The sequence below is a fragment of the Sturnira hondurensis genome, unplaced genomic scaffold (genome assembly GCF_014824575.4).
Source record: "Sturnira hondurensis isolate 20B ecotype Veracruz unplaced genomic scaffold, ASM1482457v3 Scaffold0010428, whole genome shotgun sequence".
NCBI classification, from domain to species: domain Eukaryota; kingdom Metazoa; phylum Chordata; class Mammalia; order Chiroptera; family Phyllostomidae; genus Sturnira; species Sturnira hondurensis.
In genome coordinates, this window is record NW_028083059.1 from 14,803,882 (window position 1) to 14,817,238 (window position 13,357).

Below are 13,357 nucleotides of genomic sequence, written 5' to 3' on the forward strand. Positions count from 1 at the left end.
GCAAAGTTGCCCCAACACACCAATATTTTTATTGGAGTTCCCTCATATGTAATTCCTTCCCTCTTTTCTCCTGCTGTTTTTAAAAGTCTTTGCTTCTGACATTTAACAATTTGATTATAATGTGTGTCACTGTAGCCCTATTCAGATTCAACATACTTCAGGTTCTATTGGATTCCAGAATATGGATGTCCATTTATCTCTCCTGATTTGGGATGTTTTAGGTCATATTGATAGAAATATACTTTCTGTCCCTTTTTCTTTTCCTCCTGAAATTTCTATATTGCAGATACTGTTTCTTTTTTATTATGTTCTCTTAAGCCTGCCAGGCTTCCTTCACTCTTTGTCATTAATTTTTTTTGTCAGTTGTTGTGTTTTTCCACTGACTGAACAATTTCAAATGTCTTGCCTTCTAGGTTACTGATTCTTTCTTCTGCATAATGAAAACTGTTTTTGAAGCTTTCCATTTAAGTTTTCATTTTTCAGTCATTATATATTTTAGTTATAGGATTTGTTTGTTTTTATCATATATTTTAGTTGAACTTCGTGTTTTATTCATGCATTATTTTCCTAATTTTATTCAGTTGTTTGTGGGTTCTTATATTTCACTAAACTTTTGAGAGAATTATTCAGAATTCTATGTATGACAGACAGTAGATCTCTGTTTCTTTGTGATAAGTTATTGGAACTTTATTAGTTTCTTATTGTGATGTCATACTTACTCCATTTTTATGATCCTAGATTCCTTACATTGATATCTATGTATTTAAGTAAGCAATTTCTTCCTCCAGTTTTTACAGTTTTGCTTTAGCACAGACCATTCTTCACCAGTCCTAATGTCCTTTGAACAGATTGGGCTTATTATTAGGATCTATTTTTAGGTGAGACCATTACTTGAGGACAGCTGTATAAGACTGCTTGTTTGATTCCCAGCACAAGCAAGACTGTAAGTTGTCTGGGTTCTCTTCAGGCTTACTGGATGGTTGGAACTAGGTACAATACTCAGTAGTAGATGGATAATTAGATTATTAAGTCATCTTTTCTGGTGGGGCAACAGAAGAGTCCTTGCATGGCTCATTGTTTGGGTAATTGAATTGGGCAAGGCTGCAAAGGATTCTCTGGCCAGACAAGGTCCTGATTTTCAATGCAGAAAGGCAATGCCATGGACTGTGCTCTCTGTTCAAGTGCTGCTGTAAGCAGGGCAGTTAAATGGGCCATGTGGCTTTCCGTATGTTTTGTTTGGCTCCCCGCTCAGGCCGGGTAAAAACTATCTTCAGTAATGGGTGGGGGATACATCAGTTCCTCATCTCTGGTAGAGAAATAGAACCATCTCCAAGGTCAATAATGCTCTTTGTTTGTGGTCTTGACTCAAGCCCACCAATGTCCCAAGTTCCCTTCAGATTTGGTAAGGTTCTTTCCTTAGGATGCTGAATCAGGCAGACCTATCCTGCTGAGTTCTCTGGTTGGACTGTGCCACTGCCTTTTCTCTGAAGATGAGCCAAGCTCTGGTTGGGACTACTTCTTTGGTGCCTCGGGTCTGCCAATATCCAAGTGCTGGATTTTGCAATCTCCTTCCCTCTTCTCTGTCACAATGTCAATCCCAGTGATTCCCTTGCTACCCCTGTAGAGTAAAACTGGAGTGAGGACTCCCAAGAAGTGACCCAAAATGCCAGGGTAACTGGGTGTCCATCCTGGGCTCTTTTCTCACTAGTGAAACCACAGCCTCAGCGGAGACAACTCAATATGGTGTTGCCCCTGTATAAGGAGAGGGGCATGTGGTCAGCATGTAGCTATTCCTCTTACCCTCTAAGGCAGTCTGTCTTGGTCTCTGTATTTCAGGAGAGTGTTTTAGCTTCACCCCCATGTTCCAGGGTTCTCTCAGTGGTGATCTGCCCATTATAGTCGCTAGTTGTTTTTCTTATGAGGGGGAGCAAATATATCTAAAGAATGTATAAATCAATGTTAAAAACTCTCTTGTTTTATTAGGCTATGTGTCCTATGGGTTTTAGGGAATTGATTTTTATTTTTCAACCACTTCTATTTTGTTCGTTGTATGAGGCCTGGTACCTTGTGTAGTTTGTAGGACTAATAACATACACTAACTACCATCATGGCAATAACAGTCTAGCCCAGGGATTTCAACCTTTTTACATCTCATGGCACACATACACTAGTTACTAAAGTTCTGCAGCTTACCAAAAATTACATTACATTTATTACAAATCTGACAAAAGTAAGTGTAATTTTGATTCACACCAGGCAGTTATATTTTTTGGCTATTGTCACTTTTTTATTTGACAATCTAAGGAAAAACAGGTCACTGCCCCTGATTAAATAGTCAGAATTGCATGTTTTAAAAAGTCTTGTGGCACACTGGTTAAACATTGCTGCTTTAGACAGTTAATAAGCACTCTCACCTCACATTATGGGTTAGAAAATAAAAGAAAGAACTAGTATTTATTCACTGTAATGAGCTTCATGAAGACAAAAATAATTTTGAGAAAGAGAGTAAATGGAGTGGCAGGAATCACAGAGCTTTTGAAAAAAAGTGTAGAAATGCTTGAGGCGAAGAGGTGGGTTTGGGGTAGAGAACATGTTCCTAACTAAGGAGACAAACCATTGGTACAATTCCCTGAGGTGGGAAAGGTCTTACTGGAATAAAGAAAGACTTAAAAATCTCAAATGGTTGTAGGACAGAGTTGCATGTCCAGTAGTGACATGAAAAAAGTGGGCAGTAGCCAGAATCATCATTTGGAAAACAATCAAATAGCAGAACTCAGAAAAAATATCATAATGCAATCTACTTTCTACAAGATTACTAAGAGCATTATATAAATCATGGATCAGGATTCGTAAATCTTGAAAATAGCATCTTGACTAGAAAAAAAATTCAAGAAATCGACAAATAGTTTAATACTTTACTTATAAAACTGGAAAAAGGCATGAGTAAACAGATTATTAAGTATACAGCACGTGTAGAAAGTTATTTTGAAACCAAAGCAAATTAAAGCTATACCCAATATTTTGGGATAATGATAACTTCTAAGGAAAGGCAGGTTGTGGAGTAAATACAACAGTTTTGGTAACATTCCAGCGCTTAATTTTGGTGTCCCTTCACAGTGTTACTTTGATTTGCAAGTTTCTAAGTTATTATTAGCCATTTTAATATGTCAGACACTATTTTAAAATAGAATTCACTGTTTGGGGGAGTGAAGGCAAAAGGAGAGACTAACAAACTAGTCAGAGAAGAAGTACAGACTAAGGAGGCCTATTAACTTCACTGGGTGGAGTAGCTGATGGAGAAGAATTCGGGCAGGACGACTCCTAGACTTCTGCATCTGTTAATAGGATGGATGAAGGGTGTCGCCTGCTCCTGAGAGAAGGAGATTAAAGGAGCCCTAGGAAACACAAAATGCCTAGTTTTGAGTATTTAAAACATGAGATCCCATAGAGACGTCTTAGAGGAGATGTGAAGCAGGAAGTGAGGCTCCGAAATCTGTGACTCAGAAAGAGGTTTGAAGATACACATTTGGAAGCCAGCAGTGTATGGAATGCGTTTGAGGCTATAGGAATAGAGGCAAGAGGGAGAAAAGGTGGAGAAAGTCCTCCAGCTTTAGAAATCTTTTGAGGATCTGAATTTGGCAAAAGAGACTATAAAGGGGTAACTTTATATTTAAGGAGGATTATCAAAAGGGTATAGAGTCAAATATTCCAGGGAAAATACTGTCTTCAGAAAAAGAAATGGTTAACTTTGTTGAATACCTCTGATAAGTAACAATACTACCAAAGAAAGGTTTATACTTAATTTTGCAGTACTAAAATAATGACTTCAATACGATCAGCTTTTTTGTGGTACAGTGGGAATAGATTCCAGATGGTAGAGAGATTGAACAAAAAGGGAAAAGGAAATAGGACTCCTGGACATGAACAACAGTGTGGTGATGGGTGGGGGGAGGGTGGTATAAGGGGCCTGAAAGGTAATGGGAAAAATACAATAAAGATTACATTTAAAAAGAAAGGGAATGAAAAAACTTAAGAAAGGTAGAGGGGAGGACAAAACAGGGCTGATTTTGTCTTAAAACTTCAGCTTTGGGCCGATCCTGAAAAAAACAAGTTCATGGAAGAAATACCATGGCTAAGAACTAAAGTTACAAAATAAAACAACCTTTTATTGGGTCCATTATTTTCCATCAGGAGATGTAACTGACTGAGATCAGCCCTCTAGGTAGTAAAGTATGTATGTATTGAAAACAAAAACCATATATGGTATTCAAGTCCTATTTCATCATGTTCACAAACACTTGAAATATATTAAAATATTTCCTAACTACTCTTTACAGAATTTTTTAAAAGCTGGCTTTTTCTCTCTAAATTGCAGAGTCATTTTCTTATCAGCAGGAACCTCTTGATGGCAACAAAACTTTAGAATTCATAGGCGCCTATTTTTATTCTGCATATTAGCATGGTTACCAGCTATGTTTCTAATTTCGTATTAAATACAAAACTTATTTAGCCAGTTTGTTACCTGAAGGTTGGATTATTATGGCTTTGCATTTTTGTGAAGTTTTAAACTCATGCTGCAAACGAAATACACAGGCTTAATGGAAATAATACTTTGCTGTTTTTGTTGTTTACCATTTTGGAATATTGCAAAAACCGGTGTTTTAAATCTGCCGTGGAAAGTGAAGACACCTTGACAAAGACCTACAAGGCTGGAATAGTGTCTAGAAACCTAAGATACATTCTTGATATGTGATTATCTCATAGGGTCAATAGGTGGTTTCTAAACTCCACAAGGTAATGCAGGCAGTACTCAGTATAGGTTAAGCAAGCCTCAAAGGTTTAGAAATTACATGCTGGTACACAGGTTGGACTTTTTCTCTTAAAACATATTATAAGTAGTGGTAATATCCTTATGTACCTCCCACTCCTGAGCTTAATGAAATCAAACTCACTGTCCCTATATAATGCCATTATACATGTAAAATGCTATCCCATTATATATGATATACTATTAAATATTATGTTATTAGTATAAAATATTACAATGCTATAAAATAATAATAATATTTTATAGTTTCCCCTTTTTACTTCACAGATATCTGTGTCTGGGATTAGCAGCATTATTAGGTTGTTTGAAATTTCCACTAGTCTTAGCTGTTGTTTTGGTGAAGGGAACAGTTAAATATGTCCTTGACACTGATCCAGGTACTATATGCCCACTAATTTGCCATTTAATAGTCTCAGCACTCTTTGTATGCCCAGGTATTTATATTCAGTTACACGGCTAATATATATTGATATTCTGGAAATGGTAGATCAGCTTAAGGAAGAACAAACAAGAAATGTAGCAGTTTCTCTATTCGGAGATCTTCATTAAAACAGTGAAAAAATAATAATTATGTCTGTCCATGAGCCTGATCTTCAGTCTCTTAAATGTTCAATTATGGTCTATTGATTTTCCATCAGGATGGGGTAGAAAGGATGTTTCTGTGAATTTCTCTATTTTCAAATTCTGACCTCTTTTGAAGACCTTAAACTTTCTTTCTTTCTTTTTTTTTTTGGTATTAGTTTGCTTTCGTTAGGTAGGAAAGGAAAGCCTATCCGTTTTTTAAAGATTTTATTTATTTATCTTTAGAGGGGAAGGGAAGGAGAGAAGGAGAGAAGTATCAATGTATGGTTGCCTCTCATGAATCCCCTGCTGGGAACTGGCCTGCAACCCAGGCATGTGCCCTGACTGGGAATTGAACCTCGATCCTGTGCTTCGCAGGCCCGCGCTCATTCCACTGAGCTATGCCAGCCAGGGAAACTTTACTTTCTTATTCAGCATCTTATTTACTAAATCCTCCCTTATCCCCAGATGGATCCTCAGGGTTCAGTGATTGATGCTGTACTTTTCTTTCTTCGGATGCATTATCTTGGGGGAATCTTGCTCATTTTAAGTTGCTCGCACATAAAGCAGTGGATAGATAGATGCGAAAGCTTCTAGATCGTCACATCTGATGCCAAAGTTTTATGAAACCCCAGATTTTTTCCATGCTGTTATTTTACACTGTTGTTACTGTCCAGCTGCATTCACTCTGCTCCAGCTAAGCACATATTTTTACTCTTTGAACATATTACTTAGTTTTTCTACTTTCTGCTACTTGCTTTTGAGTCTAGTGTTTAACACTATCTGGTACCAAGGGACTGTTTAAAGAATAAACATGCATTCAAACATTTTGTACTTAAATTAGTGATCAAATTCAAAGTCACAAGAGTCGTCCTTAGATTAAAAATGGGTGCTATGTATTTCTGATGAATTTGGGTGTTCATTTAAACCAATAAGTTAAAACCAGTAAGACGTTATAGAATTAATGTTTTCAATTGCTCCCCTGGTTTTGCAAGTGGTGAAACAAACTGTCAAGATTTTCTTTTATGGCCACTGAAAAGTGAAAACCACAGTTTGTAATCACAAGGTGATGAAAATTAATTTAAAATGTTACATAACATATATATATATATAAGGCATAACTCATCTTAGTAATTTTGCATGACCAGTTTTTGCTCCAATACTGGTTATTTCTCTTAATAGGCCCACTGTTGACCTGTTTAGGAAGCAGAAAATAGGCAATGGGAATAGTGAGTCTTCATCTTTGAAATGCTGCCCAAAAGACCTTAATCAACAACGATTGATTTTAAGTCTAGAGGGAGGTCAGCCACATTCATGTACATTAATATTTATTAAAAGTTGTAGGTGCGGTATAATAAAAATTAGATTTTCTATTTATCTGCATTTAGATGGCAAGAAAATTAGGCTGTAAAAGCACCAATAATTGATTTTCGTTATTTTCTTTACTTTAGCTTGGCAGGCTTTCTTGGCTGACTTGTGAGGGGATTCAGAGGTAATGTTTACATGAGTCAGACTGGAGAACAGAGGGCTCCGATACTTTTATCACAAAATTGAAATTAAGGGAAGAGCTGTTATCTACTTAGCAGTAGCGATGCCATCTTAAACTCTCTGTAATCTGTTGTTTGTTTCACTTTTCTTTTTCTTCTTCCATAGGGAATACTGAACTTACAAAAGACTGCTAAGGGTGCTAAGAGAAAACCTGGTATGACCCCACACATTTAGGAATTTTATATTGCTCAAAGATGAAGTCAGATGAGAGCAGTCCATTGAAACTCTACAAAGCATGATTTCATCTGTTCAACTGGATGTTTGCAAAATTATATTTCAATTATTCTTTTTTAATTTATTTTTAATCCTCACCTGAGGATTGCATTGATTTTTGTGTTGGTTTGTTTTTAGAGAGAAAGGAGTGGAGAGAGAGAGAGAGACAGAGAGACAGAAACACAAATTGGTTACCTCCTATACACCCCCAGCCCAGGACTGAACCTGCACCTAGGTATGTGCCCTGACCAGGAATCAAACCTGAAACCCTTTGTATATGGGACCTGAGTCACCCAGCCTGGGTTCTATAGTTTTGACATCTCAATATTAATGGACTTAACTATTATGTATTAGGTAGGTACAGTGTATAGTGCGAACGATACCATGAAGAAAATCATTTGCTGTCTAATCCCATGATTAGTTTCCATGACAAAACAGGCCACGTGCAGAGCTTTGGATTGTGTTTAACAATTCTGCTCATTCTTATATTTTAGTGAGTAGGTGGAAATTCAAATTTTGTCCCTGTCACCTGTGTCTTTCTCCCACAGAGGTCACTACAGAGAACTATTTTTCAACAAAGCAATAGGTACCTACAATACATAGCAGCACAAGAACGCAGCAGAAAACAGGCAGTACCAATTATCAGGATAGAGTGGACTCAGCTGTGTGTAGTTTGCCTTAACGTTTGCATATACAGTTACTCATACTCTTTCAAAGTACTTTGATATGTCATTAGAAATGCACCATTATATCCAAGATATCTAGATATATCAGAATCAATGCCTTTAAACAAGAATGTTTATAATAGAAACTGACCAGCTGTTTAAGCATACCTATTTTCCTCATTCTTAGGTACATAGCTAGACCAGCATCCTTGAATTATTACTAGATAGTTCATGATAAAATATCAATATTATTTTTGTAGTATTATATGAGCAAGAAATATTGTTAGTCATGCCTTACTCAGTAAATATTTTTTATTGGTCTGTAAGAACAACTAGAATAACCTTGATTTATACCACCACCTACCTGCACATAGTAGTCATCCAAAGATCAACCACAGTCCACTCCAGTCCCCTTTTCAGAAAATTATCTGATGTTTTTCTTCCCATTCCCCTCCTCTAGTTTCAATTTCAATGGCTTCAGTCTCTTTACACCCTTGAAATTAACAGGAGAGTGTAGATTGCCCAGTTTAACCCCTGGTGTGTACTAGGACAAGGTTTGCACTACACTTCATCTCGGATGTTTGCTGCTACTGGGCAGTTTGTACAACACCCTTACCTAGTCCAGTTCTGGGGCCTGGACCCCACCAAGTACTGGCTCCTTCACTGTTCAGTGCCCTGGCCATTTTGCTTCATGAATATATAGATTCTGCTACTGAAAAATTAGAACAGAAGATGTTTTGGTTCCTCACTGATGTCACTGTGCAGAAGGACAATGATAACCAAAAGTCAATAGCCAGAATTATAAAGCCAAGACCAACCCATGCTGAGAAGCAAAAAGAGAGGCGGAGCTATGACATTTGCCATCACCCTGGTCAAAAATCAGTGTTTAGGAGTTCATAAAGTAAAATGCAGTGGTAATATTGTGGTAAAGATAGGGCATATAGGAAAATATTTTTTAAATATTTTAAAAAATTATACTCTGTGTGCATATGTTTGTTTGTTCTGAGAAGTCACTGGTGCAGTTCATACCCAAACCCCTGCGTCCAGCTGCAAGACTAATTCCTGACTTTGTAACAAGTAGATTATCTGTGAAAGCCCTGGTTACTAATTAATTACTTGGGAATTGAACAGGCCTGATCCCACGGCTGAGAGGTCAGCATCTGCAGGTGAAAAAGCCTGGGATAGGCTGACAATGATTTGGGCTAAGCACCCAATTCAGTAAATGCCGCTGTTTACAATAATAACCAAATCTGAGATCATCTACAGTCATCTACTATAGGTGAGTTGAAGAAGGAAGAAAATCCTATTTAAAAAACAGATTACTGTCTCAATCTTACATTTTAAAATGTATTGCGTATAACCAGATGTTTTGAGTATCTTCAGTGTATTATACAGATTCAGAAAGTAAAATACTCTCAGTTGATTTTTAAAAAACTTTCTGTAGGGGTCACACCAAGTTCTTTCTTATCACTCTTTTCTCATTCAGTAACCCTCCAGGGAAGAAGATTGCAAGACTTCAGACTTCATTTCTAATAATACATAAACAACATCTTCACAATTTCTTTCATTTAAGTACCAATTTAAAAAGGTTTTAGTGTTCTTCGGTCTGTTTAGCACATTTAAATACAGACATAGACCAATAGAATTATCAAAGCCTCAATGTGTGTTATTCATTAACAAATAATATTTATTAAGTCTCTTTAAAATAGTTTATACCTATTGTGACATTGGTCTTTGAAATTTTCTATTTTAAGTTATTACTTCTAATTATTCCTCTTTATTGTTATAGCTTCCGCATTCAGGCTAAAAAGACTTTTGACATTACAAATACTGCTTTAAATATGTGTGACAGATTCCCAAGTAAGTGCATTCAAAATGTAAAATATATTTTGTTAAATTACATTTTGTTATGCTTAAACATGTTTTAAGAGCACTTTTAAAATTGCCCCTGGAAAAAATATAATAAATAGAAATTATTTAATTAACATTATTACAGAACACTAGTCAAAATGTTGTATAACACTGTAGTAAAATATTGAACTTCTGTGTGCAAACCATAATATATTATACTTCTAAATATTAGTGAGTCACCCTAACTGGTGTGTCTCATTTGGTTGGGTATCAGCTCACAAAGTGATGGGCTGTTGGTTTGATTCCCAGTCGGGGCACATGCCTGGATTACGGCTTTGTCCCCTGGTTGGGATGAGCAAGAGGCAACCAATCAATGTTTCTCTCTCACACCAATGTTTCTCTCCTCTTTCTCCCTCCCTTCTCCTTTCTCTAAAGATTAATAAGTCACCTGAAATAAATAAAAAAGATTAATGAGTACACTGATGTGCTTAAAGAAATATTAAACAATATTCAATAAAAAACTATTTTAGCAACACGGGAAAGAAGCAATATTTAAATTAGTCTACAGCCATTACAGCTAAAACACACCATTTTATAATCTCTGTTCATCAATATAATAATCTATTACTTTTAATTTCTACCTAACCAGAAGGACCTCTTGACATATATTCTATGTTTAAAATAATATATATTGCTAACTAGAGGAAGTAATAAAGGCTATCCAAAGTGACACAGAGGAAAATATATAGGGAACGAACAGTGAAAGGAAGGAAACTGGAACTCAAATCAATGATTTGGAACAGAAAGGAAAAAATAAACATTCAACTGGAACAGAATGAAAAAATGACAATTCAAAAAATTAAGTAAAAGCTTAGAAACCTCTAGGACAACGTTAAACATCTGAATCACAGGGGTGCCAGAAGGAGAAGAGGAAGAACAAGAAATTTAAAACTTATATGAAAAAAAAAGCAAGAAAACTTCCCCAATCTGGCAAAGAAAACAGACTTTTAGGAAGTTCAGGAAACTCAGAGAGTCTGGAAGAAATTAGACCCAAGAAAGAACACACCAAGACACACCATAATTAAATTACCCCAAATTAAAGATAAGGAGAGAAACTTAAAAGCAGCAAAAGAAGAGAGTTACCTACAAAGGAGTTTCCATAAGACTATCAGCTGATTTCTCAAAAGAAATCTTACTGGCAAGAAGGGGCTGGAAAGAAGTATTCAAAGTCATGAAAGGCAAGGACCTACCTCCCAGATGATGATTCTATCCAGCAAAGCTATCATTTAGAATGGAAGGAAAGGTAAAGTGCTTCCCAGATAAGATCAAGTTAAAGGAATTCATCATCACCAAACCCTATTATATGAAATGTTAAAGGGACTTACCTAAAAAAAGATCACAACAATGAACAGTAAAAAGACAACAAACTCACAACTATCAACAACCAAACCTAGAAAAACAAAAACAAAAACAACTAAGCAAATAACTAGAATGGGAACAGAATCACAGAAATGGAGATCACATGGAGGATTATCAGTGGGGAGGGACAGGGGAGAGAATGGGGGGAAAGGTACAGGGTGTAAGAAGCATAATTGGTAGGTACAAAATAGATTAGGGGGTTAAGTATATTATAGGAAATGGAAAAGCCAAAGAACTTGTATGTATGACCCATGGACATGAACCAAAAGAGGAATGCTGGTGGGAGGGGTGTTTCAGAGTGGAGGGGGAGAAAAGGGAGAAAAATGTGACAACTGTAATAGCATAATCAATGAAACATACTTAAATTTATATATATTGTTTTATATAAAATTACGAATTAAATGCATTCTGATTGAAAATATATTTTTTAATATGGAAGAAGGTGAACTTGTGTATCATACCCAAATTCACTCTGAAATACAGTGTGTGTGGATTTCTATGTATTTTCCTAGATTTTTTTCTATAGACATACAGATAGATAATGCAAGATCTTAAAAGTTTGTATGTACTCATTTGCTCTTTAGTGTGATCATGCCTATAATGTTACTTAGTTTCACTTCATACATTACTTATAAAATTATTTATATAATTATGTATTCTTTTTCATGGTTGCTATTGTATATTTTACTTTTTTAAGGATATTTATTGATTGCTGTTATTATTTTATATACTAACTTATTCATTCTCTATTTAGTAGCTATTTGAGTTCTCTCAAATTTTTATTGTATTCATCATGTTGCAATAAATATTCTTGAAGGTATTTTCTGCATTTGTATATTTTAAGACTAAATTCTTAAGTATATTATGAATAACTAGATGTTTTTTATCAAAATATATGTGAAATGTAACATTATGCAAATTTAAGGTATGCAGCATATTAATTTGATGCATTTTTATGTTATGTATGATTGCCATTGTGGCAATGATTAGCACTTCTATAATGTCACATAATTACCATTTCTTTTAGTGGTTAGAAAAATTAAGTTCTAGTCTCTTAGAATGTTTCACGATTATAATACAATATTGTTGTCTATATTCACCATACTCTGCACTAGATCTATGGGGCTTATTTACTATTGGTTCCAAATTTACATCAACAAATATATCAGATGTTGATAAAACAACATCTGTCTTGTGTCCCTAGCCCCTGTCCCCTGATACCACCATTTTATTCTGCTTTTACAAGTTTGGCTATTTTAGATTCCACACAAAAGTGATGCCATACAACATTCGTCTTTCTGTCTGACTTACTTTACTTAGCAGAATGTTTTGAAGGTCCATCCATGTTGTTGCAAATAATATATGTTTTCTCATGGCTGATGATATTCTATTGTGTGTGTGTGTGTGTGTGTGTGTGTGTGTGTCTCACCTATTCTTTATCTCTTCATCCTTTGATGGGTACTTGGGTTGTTTCCAAATCTTGGCTGTTGTGTGAATAATGCTGCAATAAACATGGAAGTGTATTCATACATCTGTATTAGATACACCTTTTATTTTCGGGGGTATGAACCCAGAAGTAGAGTTACTGTATCATATGGTAGTTCTACTTTTATTTTTTTGAGGAATCTCCATATTGTCTTCCATAGTGTGGGAACCAATTTACCCTCCTTACAACATGTGCAAGCATTCCCTTTTCCCCAGATTCTTGACAACAGCTACTTCTTGTCTTCTGGATGATACACTAGAGGCCTGTTAAGCTATCCTCATTTTTAAAAGTTCTTTTTGTTTTTCTATTGGGTATTTTCTGCCATCATATATTTTAAATTGATGTTTTGATCCTTTGCTTCATATTACTTACTATTAATTCCCTCTAGTATATTCTTCATTCCAGTTATTGTGTTCTTCATTTCTTCTTGGTCCTTTTTTTTGTGTTTTCTATCTCCACTTTTATGTTTCCTATTTCTTTATTGAAGTTCTCACTGAGTTGGTTGAACATCCTTATAACTACTGCTTTGAACTCTGGATCTGGTACATTGCTTGCCTCAATTTTGTTTAGTTCATTTTCTGGAGTTGTATTCTGTTCTTTCATTTGCAACACACTTGTTAGTCTCCTTATTTTGGCTACCTCTCTGTGTTTGTTTCTATGTATTGCTCATGGTAGTGTACCTCTCCTGGTCTCAGTAGTGTAGCCTTACATAGTACATGTCATTTAGGGTCCAGTTGTGAAGCCTTCCCGAATCAACTGAGTGTGGTACTTCACATGTGCTCACCA